Raw genomic sequence first — 20981 nt, 5'->3', positions numbered from 1 at the left:
GAGGAAGGGGAACCCTGTAGTGCAGGAGCAGGGAGGAAGCAGTTCCTGGGTGCATTGAGAAGGGAGTATAAAAGGTGGGCACCATCTTAGTTCAGTGCAGAGAAGTCTGAGCAGAAGTGGCAGGGAGCAGGGGCTCTGCATGAGCTCTGCTCCGGAGGCGGGCCTAGTAACAGAGGCCCAGGCCTGGAAGAGAGAGAAGGAAGGAAGAGGAGCGGAGAAGGCTCCAGGAACGAGGAACGAAGGGATCCCAGGGGTGCGGACGGGCGAGTCGCCACCGCACGCCCGAATCCACCTGCATGGAGGGATCAGGCCAAAGGGGGAGACCGGTACCCGAAACTAGTGGAGGCAGGAAACGACCCTCAGCTAGAAACCGGAGGCTGTGACATTTTATGTGGCGCAGCCCCTCGCTACACCCGCTAGGAGGGCAGCACATAGGGTCAGGGAAACTGGCGCCAAGTTTACCAAGAGGAGGCCCGAGGCAGCCGGACAGAAGTGTTGGTAAGAAAGACCAGACAAAGGACACACAAAGGGGGTCCTGTGAAGCGCTCCAAAGTTATCTGGGAGTTGTCTGAGCCCCTCACCTGGTGAGCACAGTACGACGTGGGCAGCCGTTACCTGCAGACGTGGTCTGGATAATAAGAACTGTGAGTAAAGGCCCTGGACTGCATCACTGACTCCGTGTCGTTACTGCTGCTGCCCTGCACCATCACCCTCATCCTCCGCATACACTGCCCTGAGGCTATACTCCTCCCGTGGGGAGTTATGCTACGCTCTGCTGCACCCACAACACCAGCCTCAGCGGTCTGCCCTGCAGCGGCGGTTCACTCTGACCGCAATCCACGGGTGGCGTAGTCGGACATTTAAACATCAAAACCACATAAATAGTTCCGCCACTGGTTTGACCACCCTGAGCCACGGAACCGGGTCGCCGCCACGAAGACTACAAACACCAGCATCCACCAAAAAGGGTCCGGCTCCGGGTGTCCCAAGGCCCAGGGGGTGCATCAGAACATCTTCATCACCTTTCACAATCACCAATGGGACAAGGCAGGGATGTCCTCTGTCCCCTCTCTTATACATCCTAGTGACGGAGCACCTGCTCTCATCAATTCGCCATAACCCCAATATTAGGTGGATTGAGGTGGGAGGCATCGAGTACAAGTGCTCTCTATTTGCAGATGATGTACTAGTATATATCACTCAATCACATATATCCATCCATGCTGTTATGGCTGAAATAGATCACTTTGTTACATGGTCAAATTTTAAAATCAATGCAGCGAAGTCTGAGTCCCTCGATGTCTCCCTCCCCAAATCCATATAGGATTCCATCCAGTCCAACTTTCCCTTTGCCTGGCCCTCACAGGGTATCAAATACTTAGGAATTCCTATTCATAGAGACCTCTCCCATCTATGTTATCTTAATTTTGAGCCCTTTATTGAACAACTCCATACAGACCACGGTTGGCAAGTTAGAACTGTAAGATTCACTACGTGAACCACTGGTGTTTTGTGGAAAAGCACATGTACACTGTGTTCCAAATTATTATGCAAAAAGTGTTTAGGAGTGATAAGGGAAGAATTTGTTTGTTTGTCAGTTAAACTCATTGATGGTGATGTGTGTCAGGGCTCTTTATATCACTGTAAGCAATTGCAGACACCTGTGCTAATTAATTCGGCAGGTGTGTCCAATGAAAGGCAAGACTACTTAAGAAGGCTGTCTCACATTATTAAGCAGCCTACATTTTCTGCAAAAATGGGAAAGAAAAAGGATGTGTCGGCTGCTGAGAAGCAACAAATTGTGGAGTGTTTAGGTCAAGGCATGACTACAATCAACATTGTGCGATGATCAGGATGAAGTGTCTTGGCAATCAAGAAGTATGTAGCTGATTCACAGTACACACGTGTGCGTGCTGATAAGGGCAAATTGAGGACTCTTTCCTACAGGCAATTACGTCAGGTTAAAAGAGCAGCGGCAAAAAAGCCTTGTCATAGCAGCAGACAAGTTTTTGAAGCTGCTGGTGCCTCCAACGTCCCCCGAACAACAAGATGCAGGGTCCTTCAGAGGTTTGCAGCTGTGCATATACCATCCTGTTGACCTCCTCTATCCACTTCACACAAGCAGAAACGGCTCCAGTGGGCCAAACATTACATGAAGACTGATTTCAAAACTGTTTTGTTCACGGATGAGTGCCGTGCAGCGCTCGATGGTCCAGATGGATGGAGTGGAGGATGGCTGGTTGATGGACACCCCACGCAAACACGGCTACAGCGCCAACAAGGAGGAGGTGGAGTAATGTTTTGGGCTGGAATCATGGGGAGAGAGATTGTCGGCCCCTTTAGGATCCCTGAAGGTGTAGCACCCTGAGGATTCGGCTGCTACAGGGGTATTACACCTCAAGCCAGAGGTGTGGTATTCCACTCCCGGGTAAGGATGGAGTGTGGAACTGAGCTCAGTAGGCTGCATGCACTACATACATCCCATTTCCGGGGGACAGACCAATGGTACTCCCACTAGAGAAATGTGCAGGTACGACAGCGTCTGTCCCTGGCTGGAGTGGGAGGGGGGTGGAACATCCCAGTAGTGTAGGGGCAGATAGGGGGATCAGTCTGGGTAATGCTAGGAGCTCATTGGGTGCTGGTCACCTGAGCTCACACATAGAGGGAGCATATAAGGTGGGAACCATCTTAGAACAGGGTCTTTTGTAGAGGTTTGGTCAGACAAGCAGAGCAGCTCAGCCAGCTCCAAGGCCAAGAGAGTGAGAGAGAGGAGAAAAGAAGGACCCAGAGGGGGAGAAGAGGGAACTCCAAGAACCCAAAATTAGACCAGAGGGTGAAGAGTTGGCACAAGGGTACCGGATCCCAAGCTGGTGAAGGGCACTAATCCTTAGCCAGAGACCGGAGGTCGTGGGCAGGATCTGCCACGACCACCCACTAAATCCACCCGGAAGGCAAACCAAGAATAGGGTCAGGGAACCCAGAGACAAGGGTTTTACCAACAAGAGGCCCGAGGGAGCCGGACTTAGGTGGATCCCTGGTGGGGAAGGCCAGAGAGAAGGACAAGTCAGAAAGGGAGCTCAGGAACACGCTCCAGAATCACCTGGGGGTTGGCCGAGTCCAGGACCTGGTGGACGCAGCACGGCTCGGGTGGTCACTCAAGGCCGGAGTGACCAACACAAAAGCAGTAAGTAAAAACCCTGAACTGCACAGCCCGACTCTGAGTTTCATTACCATCCTCACTGCACCTCCACAACCACCATCCTCTGCAACTGACCCCCTGAGGCTATACCCCTCCCGTTGGGGGTTATACTACCTGAGCTGCACACACACCACCAGACTCAGCGGACCCTGCTGCAGCGGCGGCCGTAGTGACCGCAAATCAATGGGTGGCGTAGTCGACACTAAAGAACATCCAGTAACATCTGTAGGACTGCCACTCACTGAGCTTGACACCCTGGGCACGGACCGGGTCACCGCCACTCGGAGACTACAACCCCCATCTGATCCGGCTCCGGGTATCCCCCAAACAACACTGGCCCAGGGGGCGCATCAACTTTGGCGTAGTCGGCAGGATATCGTGCCCGCAACAACCGGGTACTGCGTGCCTGAAGAAAAGTTCACCGTTACCTTAAAAAGAAGTCTACCGCCGGTTCCGGAGGGTCCCCGCCAACGGACCCCATCACAGGTCGTTTCCCGCCGGTTGTCCGCCATTTGCAGCTTTTTCCCGCCATCCGTGGAGTTTCCCGCCACTGGGAGACGATTCCCGCCATTTCCAAAGATTTCCCGCCTTGGAAGAGCGGACGCCATTATGGGCGTGCCAGAGGGTGGCAAGAGGCCACCTCCCATCGTGGGCCAGGTCGAAGAATGGCGCCAAAAGCGGAAACCGCGCCCACCAACAGAGACTGTGATGCTGGAAGTGTCCATCAGCGTGAGAGAACTGCCCCTGGAACTGACAATCACAAAGTTGCCCCGGGACCACCCTCAATGTGGGCGGAGACAGAACAAGAGAGCAAAGATTGGTGTCGCCTGGAGCAGTCTGGAGAGAGCGCACCCGGAGACAAGAAGTCTGGAGAGGAGTCCAGAGAGAGCCTACCCGGAGATGGAGGGAGAGTCAGGCAGCACCGACCCAGTGGTCAGGAGCCTGCTACAAGCCACAACCCCACTAGGCCTAGTGGAGGTCCTGGCACAGCTCCCCCGAGACTGGGAGTGTGCACAGACTGCGCTGGAGGGCCTCGCACGGAGGATGGCCCGGGTGCAGCGAGAGACGTTGGCGGAGTGGAGCCGAGAGATGGCCCAGCGGACCGAAACCCGTCAGCGGAGCACGCCACCCGAGACGAGGAGACAGACCGCCTCTGAGGATGGTGCAGGAGGACACAAGGCCGGAGACGGCGCCGAGAAGGGAGCTGAACGAATGGAGGCAGGTAAAGGGGACGTCTCTACCCCGAGCCGGGAAACCGCGTGCCTGCCCCAGCTCCCCGTCGCAGAGCCCGAAATTCCCCCTGCCGTGCCCGTCGCTGCATCGTCACCGCCGCAGACTAGGCCTCAACCGGAAACCGCGGCCGCGACCCCTGTGACGTCACGCGCTTCGACCCTGAGCGCGGCAAAGCAGGAAATACCATCGGCCTGGTCGCAAGGCCTAGTACACCCGGGCGCCGCCATTCCAACAGCGCCCCCTACCTCCGCGGAGCCACCAGCCTGGTCGCAGGGCCGAGTAACCACGGGCGCCGCAGTTCTTACGGTGCCCTTTTCCTTTAGCGTGCCCCAAGCCTGGTCGCAAGGCCTGGTCAACCCGGGCGCCGCTACCACCACAGCGCCCATAAAACCCAAAGTACCGCACCTGGGTGAGGACCTGTTCGCCCATCATACGTGCCCGGATGGACAGCCCTTCATATGGCCCCAGGAGTACTACCAACTGGAACTCCAAAGGGCGAGGCCCCTGTGTGAGTCCCTGATTCCGGCTCCGAAGCCCGTCAGGAGGACCCAGCCCCCGCTAGAGGAGGCACAGTTTGAGTGGGACCCCACCGGAGGAGACCTCATGGGGTTCACTCAGGAGACTCGGGCGGCCGCAGCGGAGCGTGCAGAGTGCTGCCGCCAGCAGCTCGAGGTCTTCGAGAAGGAGCGGAGAGAGAGGCGGGTCCGGGAACAGCAAGCACATATAAGGAGCGCGGAGCAGAAGAGCCGGACCAGGAGAGATCCCCGTGCAGCTCATGGTCCCCGTACCACCGGGACTGTGATTAAATTCAACCTGCAGCATGGGTGGGGCTTCATAAGAGACCATCATACCCCCGGCGACGTCTTTGTCACCCGCAGAGACGTAGAAAGCCATCTGCCGGAGGGACACAGAGGTCGTGACCTGTATGTAGGGGACGAGGTCACCTTCACCCGGCACAAGTGTGCCAAAGGACCCTACGCCCTCCATGTACATCGCCTGACGGAGGAGGAGCTGCGGTGTGAGGAGGAGCAGGAGGACCCGGACGGGTCTGAATCCAAAGAAGGAGCAGGAGGACGCCGTCGTTAAAGTACGGTAAAGAGACTGTAAATAGTTACCCATCGGGGTACAGTAAACTGTTGCTGCTTTAAATATGTCCCCGTTGGGACAAGAGTGAACTGTTAACCCGTGTGTCCCTATTCCCATTACCTGGCCGAGGACTGAGAGCGGCCATATTCCCCCTGTATATAGTTGCGCTTTCTAAGGCGCCCTCTACAGGTTTTAGAGGAAAACCGTGTTTCTAAAGGAGACTGTCGCACTTTTCCCGGTCACAAGTTGCACCGTGGCCGGAGGAGCAAGAGTGTTTACAAGGATGTTATTTATGAAAAGTTTTATATGAAAAGTTTTATTGCTGATAATATATGTGATGTTTTATATGTTTATGTTTATGAAAAAAAAAAAAAAATTGTATGTTTTGGATGTTTTTTATATCTTACAGCCCGAGGACGTGCTGTGATTTACCAGGGGGGAATGTAGCACCCTGAGGATTCGGCTGCTACAGGGGTATTACACCTCAAGCCAGAGGTGTGGTATTCCACTCCCGGGTAAGGATGGAGTGTGGAACTGAGCTCAGTAGGCTGCATGCACTACATACATCCCATTTCCGGGGGACAGACCAATGGTACTCCCACTAGAGAAATGTGCAGGTACGACAGCGTCTGTCCCTGGCTGGAGTGGGAGGGGGGTGGAACATCCCAGTAGTGTAGGGGCAGATAGGGGGAGCAGTCTGGGTAATGCTAGGAGCTCATTGGGTGCTGGTCACCTGAGCTCACACATAGAGGGAGCATATAAGGTGGGAACCATCTTAGAACAGGGTCTTTTGTAGAGGTTTGGTCAGACAAGCAGAGCAGCTCAGCCAGCTCCAAGGCCAAGAGAGTGAGAGAGAGGAGAAAAAAAGGACCCAGAGGGGGAGAAGAGGGAACTCCAAGAACCCAAAATTAGACCAGAGGGTGAAGAGTTGGCACAAGGGTACCGGATCCCAAGCTGGTGGAGGGCACTAATCCTTAGCCAGAGACCGGAGGTCGTGGGCAGGATCTGCCACGACCACCCACTAAATCCACCCGGAAGGCAAACCAAGAATAGGGTCAGGGAACCCAGAGACAAGGGTTTTACCAACAAGAGGCCCGAGGGAGCCGGACTTAGGTGGATCCCTGGTGGGGAAGGCCAGAGAGAAGGACAAGTCAGAAAGGGAGCTCAGGAACACGCTCCAGAATCACCTGGGGGTTGGCCGAGTCCAGGACCTGGTGGACGCAGCACGGCTCTGGTGGTCACTCAAGGCCGGAGTGACCAACACAAAAGCAGTAAGTAAAAACCCTGAACTGCACAGCCCGACTCTGAATTTCATTAACATCCTCACTGCACCTCCACAACCACCATCCTCTGCAACTGACCCCCTGAGGCTATACCCCTCCCGTTGGGGGTTATACTACCTGAGCTGCACACACACCACCAGCCTCAGCGGACCCTGCTGCAGCGGCGGCCGTAGTGACCGCAAATCAACGGGTGGCGTAGTCGACACTAAAGAACATCCAGTAACATCTGTAGGACTGCCACTCACTGAGCTTGACACCCTGGGCACGGACCGGGTCACCGCCACTCGGAGACTACAACCCCCATCTGATCCGGCTCCGGGTATCCCCCAAACAACACTGGCCCAGGGGGCGCGTCAAAGGCGCTAAAGATGAACTCCATAATGTATGTGGATTTTCTCAAACAGCACTTCCTGCCATGGTTCAAGAAGAAGAACCATGTATTTCCCAGCAAGATCATTTTTTTGCATGATAATGCACCATCTCATGCTGCACATAAAACATCTGCATCTCTGGCTGATATGGGCATAAAAGGGGACAAACTTATGGTGTGACCCCCATGCTTCCCTGACCTCTACCCCATTCAGAACCTCTGGAGCATCATCAAAAGGAGTGTCTATGATGGCGGGAGGCAGTTCACATCTAAGCAACAGCTCTGGGAGGGTATTCTGTCCTCATGCAAAACAATTGAAGCAGAAACCATCCAAAACCTGACAAATTCAATGGACGAGAGAGTTCAGAAGCTCCTTTCGAACAAGGGGTCCTATGTGAAAATGTAACATCACTTAGAATAAAGTTTTGAGTTGAAAACTGTTTGATTTCAGTTTCTAATAACCTGCTAATGCTTATAATTTCAAAAATGACCATTTTTTTGGTCTTTATTAAAATGAAAAGGTTGATCGAAAAGTTTGGGGGATCTAAGAGTGTGGCAACCCAGTAGTCATGATTAATTCGAATTCTGACAATATGAGGGTCATGTTGCAGGTAGTGCAGCAAGAAGGCACTTGTGTCTTGCGCATCTCGGAGCCCCAAAATTATTTTCCGGGCTAGATGCAGCTAAAAATTATTATTAATTTTAAATCTGGTGGAGCTTAGTATAGATGGCCTAATAGGATCAGTGCTGCACACTGCTACAAAGTCCAAATTATTTTCCAGTCAAGATACAGATAAACATGATTAATAATTTGAAAGCTTAAAACGGTTGGTAGGGTGATTTTAACCAATCATCAAGCTTTTACTCTCCCCAGGATGACACAGGGGTAGAAAAGTCGTTTCGGATCCATGATTTGTTCATCTTTATGAACGTGAGTCTGTCTACATTATCAGTGGAGAGCCGCGTGCGCTTATCTGTCAGCACACCACCAGCAGCGCTGAACACACGTTCAGACAGAACGCTGGCTGCGGGGCATGACAAGATCTCCAAGGCGTAAGTGGCTAGCTCCGGCCATTTATCCAGATTGGAAGCCCAAAAAGAGCAAGGGTCCAGTGACACAGTCATGGCTTCAATGTTTACTTGGAGATACTCCTGTACCATCGTCTCTAGTAGAGATGAGCGTTGTTCTACTCGAACTGTTCGCCAATCTCAAATTCGAGCTGTTTTGGGCGGTGTTCGAGCCGGTCGGCGAACACGAACAATTTGAGAAAAATTCGGCTGTTCGAGGTTATGTTCGATAACTGTTCGTGCACCAAAATCATAACTGGATTTTTTCTCAGTAATGATGAAAATTAATGTTAATACGCAGTTTGAGTGTACAGCGGGGCGGGGGGAGGGGCAGTGGATGGATCTCTGCAGGAACAATGAAGATCTCCATTTTTTTTTCTCTTTCCCGCATTTGCAGTGGGGAGGTGCAATCTGTCAGCCTATCAGCAGCGCACACACGGAGCGAAGTGCTTTTTTTCACACAAGCAAGGGCATGTGTGATTGGCAGTGTATGTCACATGTCCTTGCCCTATAAGACCAAGCCATTTTCCCCGTCGCCACCATTTTCTCACTGCTGCAGCTGCGTGTTAGACGGCACCGCTGTTGCTGTGTGCGCTATACCTTGTTAATTTCAAGCCAATTTTCGCACAAATATACAGATAGCTTGGGAGTAGGGAATAGTTGTGATTGCAGTCCTTTATGGACTAGGTTACAGCATTTCCTACGACTGACTTTTATCAGGCAGGTCTGTGCTCTTAAATAGATAGATTGTGGGAGTAAAGACTAATTGTAATTGGAGTCCTTTTCAGGACTAGGTTACATCAGTTCCTATCAGTTTTTGCCAGGCAGGTCTGTGCCAGTGCTGTTCAAGTTTTTTTCACAGCATTTGGCTGAATCTAGCAAAGCTAATCCTTTTTGGCCTATTGCAGAGTGTGTTAGTCAGTGGAGTAGCCTATCTGTGTTGCAAGATATACCACCTTTGTATAGAATACCAATTTTTTTACTGCACCTAGTGAAGTAAAATCTTTTGGGCATAGCATCATTCTATTAGTTCATCTATACTGACCTACATCAGGTTGCAAACTGAATATAATTTTTTTCTGCATCTAGCTCTGAAAAAATATTTGGGCTTCTAGCAGTGTGTGGGACTTGGTCTATTAGTCCATCTATACTGACCTCCATCAGGTTGCAAATTAAAAATAATTTTTTTCTTCATTTAGCTCTGAAAAAATATTTGGGCTTCTAGCAGCGTGTGGGACTTGTTCTATTAGTCCATCTATACTGACCTCCAACAGGTTGCAAATTAAAAATATTTTTTTTCTGCATCTAGCTCTGAAAAAATATTTGGGCTTCTAGCAGTGTGTGGGACTTGGTCTATTAGTCCATCTATACTGACCTCCATCAGGTTGCAAATTAAAAATAATTTTTTTCTGCATCTAGCTCTGAAAAAATATTTGGGCTTCTAGCAGTGTGTGGGACTTGGTCTATTAGTCCATCTATACTGACCTCCATCAGGTTGCAAATTGAATAAAAAAATTTTCTGCATCTAGCTCTGAAAAAATATTTGGGCTTCTAGCGGTGTGTGGGACTTGGTCTATTAGTCCATCTATACTGACCTCCATCAGGTTGCAAATTAAAAATAATTTTTTTCTTCATTTAGCTCTGAAAAAATATTTGGGCTTCTAGCAGTGTGTGGGACTTGTTCTATTAGTCCTTCTATACTGACCTCCAGCAGGGTGCAAATTGAATATAATTTTTTTCTGCATCTAGCTCTGAAAAAATATTTGGGCTTCTAGCGGTGTGTGGGACTTGGTCTATTAGTCCATCTATACTGACCTCCATCAGGTTGCAAATTAAAAATAATTTTTTTCTGCTTCTAGCTCTGAAAAAATATTTGGGCTTCTAGCAGTGTGTTGGACTTGGTCTATTAGTCCATCTATACTGACCTCCATCAGGTTGCAAATTAAAAATAATTTTTTTCTGCATCTAGCTCTGAAAAAATATTTGGGCTTCTAGCAGTGTGTGGGACTTGGTCTATTAGTCCATCTATACTGACCTCCATCAGGTTGCAAATTGAATAAAAAAATTTTCTGCATCTAGCTCTGAAAAAATATTTGGGCTTCTAGCGGTGTGTGGGACTTGGTCTATTAGTCCATCTATACTGACCTCCATCAGGTTGCAAATTAAAAATAATTTTTTTCTGCATCTAACCCAGCCAATAGTTTTGGCCTAATACCACAGTTTGGCCACTCAGCTCTGCTCGGTTACCATCCATTGTTTTTTTGTGCAAACAACTCCAGAGTTGTGAATTAGTTAACCACCAAAATGAGTGGAAAAAGGCCTGCTGCTGGTGGAAAGGGGAATAGGCGTGTTGGGAAGGGGAAAAAAGGTTGTGTCCGTGGGGTAGGTGCAGAAGAAAGACCATCTTCCAGCCAAACTAAAATGTCTACTTCTTTTAGCGGACAATGTGATAAGATCCCTTTCTTACGGCCACGCCAATCGCTACAAATTCCAGATGAGGCACAAAAACAGCAGGTGCTTCAACGGATATCAAGTGCTCCTTTAAGTGGGCTCTCCTCCACATCAACTTCAACATCACAAATACTCCAGTCCTCAAAGGTGTCACCCAAATCGCACTTGCTTCCTCACAGCTCCCAAATCTCCAGCTGCCCGTCTGAGTATGAGGTAGAACAGATGGTTGAGTCTGCAGAGCTGTTTACTCATACTATAGCCTGGGAATCAGAGGTCGACTCCAGCGCTTCTGTGAATCCAGACGAGGAAATGATCTGCACTGATGCCCAGAATCTTTATGAGTCGGATCCAGGACCAGACGCAGAAGGTTCTGACCATAATGTAGACCCTCATTCCCAAACTGTAACTCCTGTTGGTGGAGACAATGAGGAAGACGATGATAAGACTCAAATACCTGATTGGAGCGACAACTTTAGTTTTTTGTCAGGGCAGGAACAGGTTGGCTCTGAGGACGACGGGTGTGATAACGCACAGGGTGATGATGATGAGGTCGGAGATCCCACTTACTGTCAACCCACAGTCAGCCAAGAGATGAGGTCAGCAGAGGAGGTGGAGGAAGATGCTAGTGACGACGAGGTCAGGTTGCGCCTTCCTGGACAGAGACGTAGTACTGGAAGCACGTCAACAACTGCATCCTCAAACACAACTCTGCCTCTCACCACAAGTCGTGGTGGCTCTTCAGGTCGCATGGGTGCTAAGCCTTGCATAGCCTGGGCATTTTTTCAGATCGATAAAGATGACCCAACTCGTGTTATCTGTAACATTTGTCAGCAAAAGCTAAGTAGAGGCCAAAAAATACATAGTTTGAGTACTTCATGCATGAACCGGCACATGGACATGAAGCATAAGTTGCAGTGGGAAGCTCAGTGTGCTACAATGCGGTCTAGCCGGCCGGGCCAACCACCGTCTGCCATATCTTGTGCATCCGCGGCCTCTTCATCCTCTGTGACTGGGGGGAAAGCAGTCACACCTGTTTTGGGGCGCAGACCTGCCACCTCTTTACCCGCAACAGCCAGCTTGATTGGCAGGTCATCATTTTCTTTGGAGGTGGTAACACCAGCTGGTCTTGAGCGCTGTCCGACATCGATAGCACCACCTTTGGATCAAGGCAACCTAACATGTCCGCCTGCATCTTCCTCACAGACTGGCAGTTTGCCGGGGACACCCTTATCAACCCCGTCTAAGCACAATAGCCAGCCCTCGGTCCCTCAGATGTGGACAAGTAAAAGACCATTTCCTCCTAGCCATGAGAAAGCTAAGAGGTTGAATTTCACCATCTGCAAGCTCTTGGCTACAGAAATGCTGCCTTTCCGCCTGGTGGACACAGAGGATTTTCGAGACCTTATGTCCGTCGCAGTGCCCCAGTACCAGATGCCCAGTCGGCACTACTTCTCAAAGAAAGGTGTGCCTGCGCTCCACCAGCATGTCGCACACAACATCACCGCTTCTTTGAGAAACTCTGTGTGTGACAGGGTGCATTTCACCACAGACACTTGGACGAGTAGGCATGGACAGGGGCGTTACATGTCGCTGACTGGGCACTGGGTAACTATGGTGACAGCAGGACAAGGGGCTGCTGTCCAAGTCTTGCCGTCCCCACGAGTTGTGCGTCAATCCTCTTTATGTCATTTTTCCTCCACTGCTTCTGCCTCCTCAACCTCCTCTCGGTCTTCCACCTGCACCCAAAGCCTGTCTGGTCATGCCACAAGCTTTCTAACTGCGCAGAAGGGATCCTGCACACCTCCTTACTATGCTGGCAGTAGGGCTCAACGTCATCAGGCGGTTTTTACATTGAAATGTCTGGGAAATGTGAGTCACACAGCTGAGGAGTTGTGGTCAGCTCTGGAGAACCAATTTCATGAATGGTTGTCTCCACTGGACCTGAAACCAGGGAAGGCCGTGTGCGACAATGCTGCAAACCTGGGTGCGGCCCTTCGCCGGGGCAATGTCACACACGTGCCTTGTATGGCTCACGTGTTGAACCTGGTTGTCCAGCAATTTTTAGCCCACTATCCCAGACTAGATGGCCTTCTGCAGAGGGCACGGTCGCTGTGTGCTCACTTCCGCCGTTCGCATCCCGCAGCTCAGCGACTTACATCTCTACAGAAGTCGTTGGGCCTGCCACTTCACCGGCTAAAATGCGATGTGCCTACCCGGTGGAATTCAACTCTGCACATGTTGCAGCGACTGTGGCAGCACCGACAAGCCCTGGTGCAATACGTTCTGACGTATAGCCTGGGCCAACGAGATTCAGAGGTGGGGCAAATCACGCTGGAGGAGTGGTCTCAGATCAGGGACCTATGCACCCTTCTGCACAGTTTTGAAATGGCGACGAAGATGTTTAGTGCTGACGATGCCATTATCAGCATGACTATTCCGGTGATTTACATGCTGGAGCACATGTTAAACAGAATTCGGAGTCAGGTGGTGGCACAAGAGGAGGTGGAGGAAGTAGAGGAGGAGGAGTTGTATGCGGAAGGGCTAACATCTGCAAGGTCCAGACGGTCGGCAGCACCAAGGCGGCAGGCATGTGAGGGTGGGGGAGGTGGTTTTACCAGGGCGCATGGTAGCAGCCAAACTAGTGAGGAAGGTGCAGGAGCCCAGGAAGAAGTGTAGGATGAACTGATGGAAGACTCATCAGATGAGGGAGACCTTGATCACATTTCTGTTGTGCGAGGTTGGGGGGAGAGGACAGAGGAAGGAAGCATGATTGCTACCTCGCCACCAACACAACAGGGACTTGGTGCTCCTGGATGCGCAACACACATGAGTGCCTTCTTGCTGCACTACCTGCAACATGACCCTCGAATTGTGAGAATTAGAAATAATCCTGACTACTGGGTTGCCACACTGTTAGATCCCCGGTACAAAAGTAAATTTGCAGAAATTATTCCTGCCATAGAAAGGGATGCACGCATGCAGGAGTATCAGCAGAGACTGTTGCAGAATCTTACATGTGCTTTTCCACAAAATACCAATGGTGCACGTAGTGAATCTCACAGTTCCAACTTGCCAACCGTGGGACCGTCAAGTGTTCAGCACTCAAACCGTAACAGAACCACAGTATCTGCTGGTAACATCAATTTTGCGGAATCATTTCACCACTTTTTTAGCCCATCCTTTGCAAGGCCACAGGAGACAAGAAGTCTGACACATAGTCAACGCCTAGAGACGATGGTACAGGAGTATCTCCAAGTAAACATTGAAGCCACGACTGTGTCACTGGACCCTTGCTCTTTTTGGGCTTCCAATCTGGATAAATGGCCGGAGCTAGCCACTTACGCCTTGGAGATCTTGTCATGCCCCGCAGCCAGCGTTCTGTCTGAACGTGTGTTCAGCGCTGCTGGTGGTGTGCTGACAGATAAGCGCACGCGGCTCTCCACTGATAATGTAGACAGACTCACGTTCATAAAGATGAACAAATCATGGATCCGAAATGACTTTTCTACCCCTGTGTCATCCTGGGGAGAGTAAAAGCTTGATGATTGGTTAAAATCACCCTACCAACCGTTTTAAGCTTTGAAATTACTAATCATGTTTATCTGTATCTTGACTGGAAAATAATTTGGGCTTTGTAGCAGTGTGCAGCACTGATCCTATTAGGCCATCTATAATAAGCTTCACCAGATTTAAAATTAAAAATAATTTTTAGCTGCATCTAGCCCGGAAAATAATTTTGGGGCTCCGAGATGCGCAAGACACATAAGTGCCTTCTTGCTGCACTACCTGCAGCATGACCCTCATATTGTCAGAATTCGAAGTAATCATGACTACTGGGTTGCCACACTCTTAGATCCCCCAAACTTTTCGATCAACCTTTTCATTTTAATAAAGACCAAAAAAATGGTCATTTTTGAAATTATAAGCATTAGCAGGTTGTTAGAAACTGAAATCAAACAGTTTTCAACGCAAAACTTTAATCTAGGTGATGTTACATTTTCACATAGGACCCCTTGTTCGAAAGGAGCTTCTGAACTCTCTCGTCCATTGAATTTGTCAGGTTTTGGATGGTTTCTGCTTCAATTGTTTTGCATGAGGACAGAATACCCTCCCAGAGCTATTGCTTAGATGTGAACTGCCTCCCGCCATCATAGACACTCCTTTTAATGATGCTCCAAAGGTTCTGAATGGGGTAGAGGTCAGGGGAGCATGGGGGTCACACCATAAGTTTGTCCCCTTTTATGCCCATATCAGCCAGAGATGCAGATGTTTTATGTGCAGCATGAGATGGTGCATTATCATGCAGAAAAATGATCTTGCTGTGAAATACACGGTTCTTCTTCTTGAACCATGGCAGGAAGTGCTGTTTGAGAAAATCCACATACATTATGGAGTTCATCTTTAGCGCCTTCAGGGATCCTAAAGGGGCCGACAATCTCTCTCCCCATGATTCCAGCCCAAAACATTACTCCACCTCCTCCTTGTTGGCGCTGTAACCGTGTTTGCGTGGGGTGTCCATCAACCAGCCATCCTCCACTCCATTCATCTGGACCATCGAGCGCTGCACGGCACTCATCCGTGAACAAAACAGTTTTGAAATCAGTCTTCATGTAATGTTTGGCCCACTGGAGCCGTTTCTGCTTGTGTGAAGTGGATAGAGGAGGTCGACAGGATGGCATATGCACAGCTGCAAACCTCTGAAGGACCCTGCATCTTGTTGTTCGGGGGATGTTGGAGGCACAAGCAGCTTCAAAAACTTGTCTGCTGCTATGACAAGGCTTTTTTGCCGCTGCTGTTTCAACCTGACGTAATTGCCTGTAGGAAAGAGTCCTCAATTTGCCCTTATCAGCACGCACACGTGTGTACTGTGAATCAGCTACATACTTCTTGATTGCCAAGACACTTCATCCTGATCATCGCACAATGTTGATTGTAGTCATGCCTTGACCTAAACACTCCACAATTTGTTGCTTCTCAGCAGCCGACACATCCTTTTTCTTTCCCATTTTGGCAGAAAATGTAGGCTGCTTAATAATGTGAGAGAGCCTTCTTAAGTAGTCTTGCCTTTCATTGGACACACCTGCCAAACTAATTAGCACAGGTGTCTGCAATTGCTTACAGTGATATAAAGAGCCCTGACACACATCACCATCAATGAGTTTAACTGACAAACAAACAAATTCTTCCCTTATCACTCCTAAACACTTTTTGCATAATAATTTGGAACGCGGTGTACATGTGCTTTTCCACAAAACACCAGTGGTTCACGTAGTGAATCTCACAGTTCTAACTTGCCAACCGTGGTCTGTATGGAATTGTTCAATAAAGGGCCCAAAATTAAGATAACATAGATGGGAGAGGTCTCTATGAATAGGAATTCCTAAGTATTTGATACCCTGTGAGGGCCAGGCAAATGGAAAGTTGGACTGGATGGAATCCTATATGGATTTAGGGAGGGAGACATCGAGGGCCTCAGACTTCGCTGCATTGATTTTAAAATTTTACCATGTAACAAAGTGATCTATTTCAGCCATAACAGCAGGGATGGATATATGTGATTGAGTGATATATACTAGGACATCATCAGCAAATAGAGAGCACTTGTACTCGGTGCCTCCCACCTCAATCCACCTAATATTGGGGTTATGGCGAATTGATGAGAGCAGGTGCTCCGTCACTAGGATGTATAAGAGAGGGGACAGAGGACATCCCTGCCTTGTCCCATTGGTGATTGTGAAAGGTGATGAAAATGTTCTGACGCACCCCCTGTGCCTTGGGACACCCGGAGCCGGACCCTTTTTGGTGGATGCTGGTGGTTGTAGTCTTCGTGGCGGCGATCCGGTTCCGTGGCTCAGGGCGGTCAAACCAGTGGCGGAACTATTTATGTGGTTTTGATGTTTAAATGTCCGACTACGCCACCCGTGGATTGCGGTCAGAGTGAACCGCCGCTACAGGGCAGACCGCTAAGGCTGGTGTTGTGGGTGCAGCAGAGCGTAGCATAACTCCCCACGGGAGGAGTATAGCCTCAGGGCAGTGTATGCGGAGGATGGGGGTGATGGTGCAGGGCAGCAGCAGTAACGACACGGAGTCAGTGATGCAGTTCAGGGCCTTTACTCACAGTTCTTATTATCCAGACCACGTCTGCAGGTAACGGCTGCCCACGTCGTACTGTGCTCACCAGGTGAGGGGCTCAGACAACTCCCAGATAACTTTGGAGCGCTTCACAGGACCCCCTTTGTGTGTCCTTTGTCTGGCCTTTCTTACCAACACTTCTGTCCGGCTGCCTCGGGCCTCCTCTTGGTAAACTTGGCGCCAGTTTCCCTGACCCTATGTGGTGCCTTCCTAGCGGGTGGAGCAAGGGGCTGCGCCACATAAAATGTCAGAGCCTCCGGTTTCTAGCTGAGGGTCGTTTCCTGCCTCCACTAGTTCGGGGACCGGTCTCCCCCTTTGGCCTGACCCCTCCACGCAGGTGGATTCGGGCGTGCGGTGGCGACTCGCCCGTCCGCACCCCTGGGATCCCTTCATTCCTCGTTCCTGGAGCCTTCTCCGCTCCTCTTCCTTCCTTCTCCCTCTTGCAGGCCTGGGCCTCTGTTACTAGGCCCGCCTCCGGAGCAGAGCTCATGCAGAGCCCCTGCTCCCTGCCACTTCTGCTCAGACTTCTCTGCACTGAACTAAGATGGTGCCCACCTTTTATACTCCCTTCTCAATGCACCCAGGAACTGCTTCCTCCCTGCTCCTGCACTGCAGGGTTCCCCTTCCTCAGTGTTCCCTCCCCCCACTCCAGCCAGGGACAGGGACTGTCGTGCCCATCTCAGGGGCATATTGGTCGCCCTGCCCCACGGCAATGTGGTGTAATGCATGCAGGTGTCGGGTCCTGATCCACACTCCAACCTTATCTGAGAGTGAGATATCACACCTCTGGGTGAGGTGCAATACGTCTGTAGCAACGGAGCCCTCGGTGCTACAGTTCCATTTATCTTCAGCCTAGGTGACGTATTGTGATACAGGGCCGTGATTTTGGCTATAAAAGGGTCCCCTAGACCCCTACCCCAAGCTTTTTAAGAGAATCATATATGGCGTGCCAGGAGACTCTATGGAATGCTTTCTCAGCATCCAACGAGAGTATCTACTTACAAATTTTTAACTGCATCTAGCCCAGGAAATACTTTGTGCCTAGTAGCAGTGTCTGCTAGTCAGCGGATTATCCCGGCTGTTAAGCAAGCTACACCACCTGTAGTTTGGACACTTAATTTTTTCAAAGGAAATGCTTCGGGACCACGGGATACTTAGTGAAGAGCATCAGGAGGCACCCCAAGGCATAGGGGCTGGGACTGGCACTAGGATGCCTTGCGGTGGACAGCCGAGCTCGATCCTTATAAAAGCTTTTTAACTGCAGCAGCTTTAGTGGACGCTACTGGAGCTGGAATTACGCGGCTGCTGGCATGAGACTTGCCCTCCAATAGATCCTTGTAAATGGATTTAAAGTGTATTCATTCAAATTAGAGGGACAATTTAAATTAAAAAGCTTAGAGCTGCCTCCACCACAGGGGGGCTCTCTCGACCCACCAGCGGACAGGCACCAGTATTGGGAGAGGGGGGCTGGCCGTCAGGGTTCACCGCGGCTCTGGCACAAACCCGGCGACACGGAGGTGGCACGGGCAGGAGCGGACTGGCCGTCTCGGCTTCTCACTTTTTGGATTTTAGAAGGGCATGACATGCCTATATCTGTGTCTCCCCCTCCTTTTACTCCTCCACCTCTTTTCTTTTCGCATGACTATATGTACTTGTCACTTTTCCATGTGTTAGTTGTGTCTTCTGAGCAGTTTGTCAGCTTTTGGACACCTTTGAAGGTGTTTTCTATGTGTTTCTATGTGTTTTTGTTTGCCTGCCATTGGTTTTAACGGTGTTCGAAGGTGTTCGACGAACAGTTCGACGAACAGTTCGGCGAACACAAGGGTGTTCGACGAACCGAACCGAACTCGAACACTACGGGGGTGGCTCAACACTAGTCTCTAGGCGTTGACTATGTGTCAGACTTCTTGTCTCCTGTGGCCTTGCAAAGGATGGGCTAAAAAATTGGTGAAATGATCCCCAAAATTGATGTTACCAGCAGATACTGTGGTTCTGTTACGGTTTGAGTGCTGAACACTTGACGGTCCCACGGTTGGCAAGTTGGAACTGTGAGATTCACTACGTGCACCATTGGTGTTTTGTGGAAAAGCACATGTAAGATTCTGCAACAGTCTCTGCTGATACTCCTGCATGCGTGCATCCCTTTCTATGGCAGGAATAATTTCTGCAAATTTACTTTTGTACCGGGGATCTAACAGTGTGGCAACCCAGTAGTCAGGATTATTTCTAATTCTCACAATTCGAGGGTCATGTTGCAGGTAGTGCAGCAAGAAGGCACTCATGTGTGTTGCGCATCCAGGAGCACCAAGTCCCTGTTGTGTTGGTGGCGAGGTAACAATCATGCTTCCTTCCTCTGTCCTCTCCCCCCAACCTTGCACAACAGAAATGTGATCAAGGTCTCCCTCATCTGATGAGTCTTCCATCAGTTCGTCCTCCACTTCTTCCTGGGCTCTTGCACCTTCCTCACTAGTTTGGCTGCTACCATGCGCCCTGGTAAAACCATCTCCCCCACCCTCACATGCCTGCCGCCTTGGTGCTGCCGACCGTCTGGACCTTGCAGATGTTAGCCCTTCCGCATACAACTCCTCCTCCTCTACTTCCTCCACCTCCTCTTGTGCCACCACCTGACTCCGAATTCTGTTTAACATGTGCTCCAGCATGTAAATCACCGGAATAGTCATGCTGATAATGGCATCGTCAGCACTAAACATCTTCGTCGCCATTTCAAAACTGTGCAGAAGGGTGCATAGGTCCCTGATCTGAGACCACTCCTCCAGCGTGATTTGCCCCACCTCCGGATCTCGTTGGCCCAGGCTATACGTCAGAACGTATTGCACCAGGGCTTGTCGGTGCTGCCACAGTCGCTGCAACATGTGCAGAGTTGAATTCCACCGGGTAGGCACATCGCATTTTAACCGGTGAAGTGGCAGGCCCAACGACTTCTGTAGAGATGTAAGTCGCTGAGCTGCGGGATGCGAACGGCGGAAGTGAGCACACAGCGACCGTGCCCTCTGCAGAAGGCCATCTAGTCTGGGATAGTGGGCTAAAAATTGCTGGACAACCAGGTTCAACACGTGAGCCATACAAGGCACGTGTGTGACATTGCCCCGGCGAAGGGCCGCACCCAGGTTTGCAGCATTGTCGCACACGGCCTTCCCTGGTTTCAGGTCCAGTGGAGACAACCATTCATGAAATTGGTTCTCCAGAGCTGACCACAACTCCTCAGCTGTGTGACTCACATTTCCCAGACATTTCAAAGTAAAAACCGCCTGATGACGTTGAGCCCTACTGCCAGCATAGTAAGGAGGTGTGCAGGATCCCTTCTGCGCAGTTAGAAAGCTTGTGGCATGACCAGACAGGCTTTGGGTGCAGGTGGAAGACCGAGAGGAGGTTGAGGAGGCAGAAGCAGTGGAGGAACTTTGACATAAAGAGGATTGACGCACAACTCGTGGGGACGGCAAGACTTGGACAGCAGCCCCTTGTCCTGCTGTCACCATAGTTACCCAGTGCCCAGTCAGCGACATGTAACGCCCCTGTCCATGCCTACTCGTCCAAGTGTCTGTGGTGAAATGCACCCTGTCACACACAGAGTTTCTCAAAGAAGCGGTGATGTTGTGTGCGACATGCTGGTGGAGCGCAGGCACACCTTTCTTTGAGAAGTAGTGCCGACTGGGCATCTGGTACTGGGGCACTGCGACGGACATAAGGTCTCGAAAATCCTCTGTGTCCACCAGGCGGAAAGGCAGCATTTCTGTAGCCAAGAGCTTGCAGATGGTGAAATTCAACCTCTTAGCTTTCTCATGGCTAGGAGGAAATGGTCTTTTACTTGTCCACATCTGAGGGACCGAGGGCTGGCTATTGTGCTTAGACGGGGTTGATAAGGGTGTCCCCGGCAAACTGCCGGTCTGTGAGGAAGATGCAGGCGGACATGTTAGGTTGCCTTGATCCAAAGGTGGTGCTATCGATGTCGGACAGCGCTCAACACCAGCTGGTGTTACCACCTCCAAAGAAAATGATGACCTGCCAATCACGCTGGCTGTTGCGGGTAAAGAGGTGGCAGGTCTGCGCCCCAAAACAGGTGTGACTGCTGTCCCCCCAGTCACAGAGGATGAAGAGGCCGCGGATGCACAAGATATGGCAGACGGTGGTTGGCCCGGCC

Source organism: Phyllobates terribilis, unplaced genomic scaffold (assembly GCF_046119375.1).
Source record: "Phyllobates terribilis strain yellow unplaced genomic scaffold, ASM4611937v1 Scaffold_4__5_contigs__length_816908805, whole genome shotgun sequence".
Lineage (NCBI taxonomy): Eukaryota > Metazoa > Chordata > Amphibia > Anura > Dendrobatidae > Phyllobates > Phyllobates terribilis.
Note: the sequence above shows the minus strand (reverse complement) of the source record.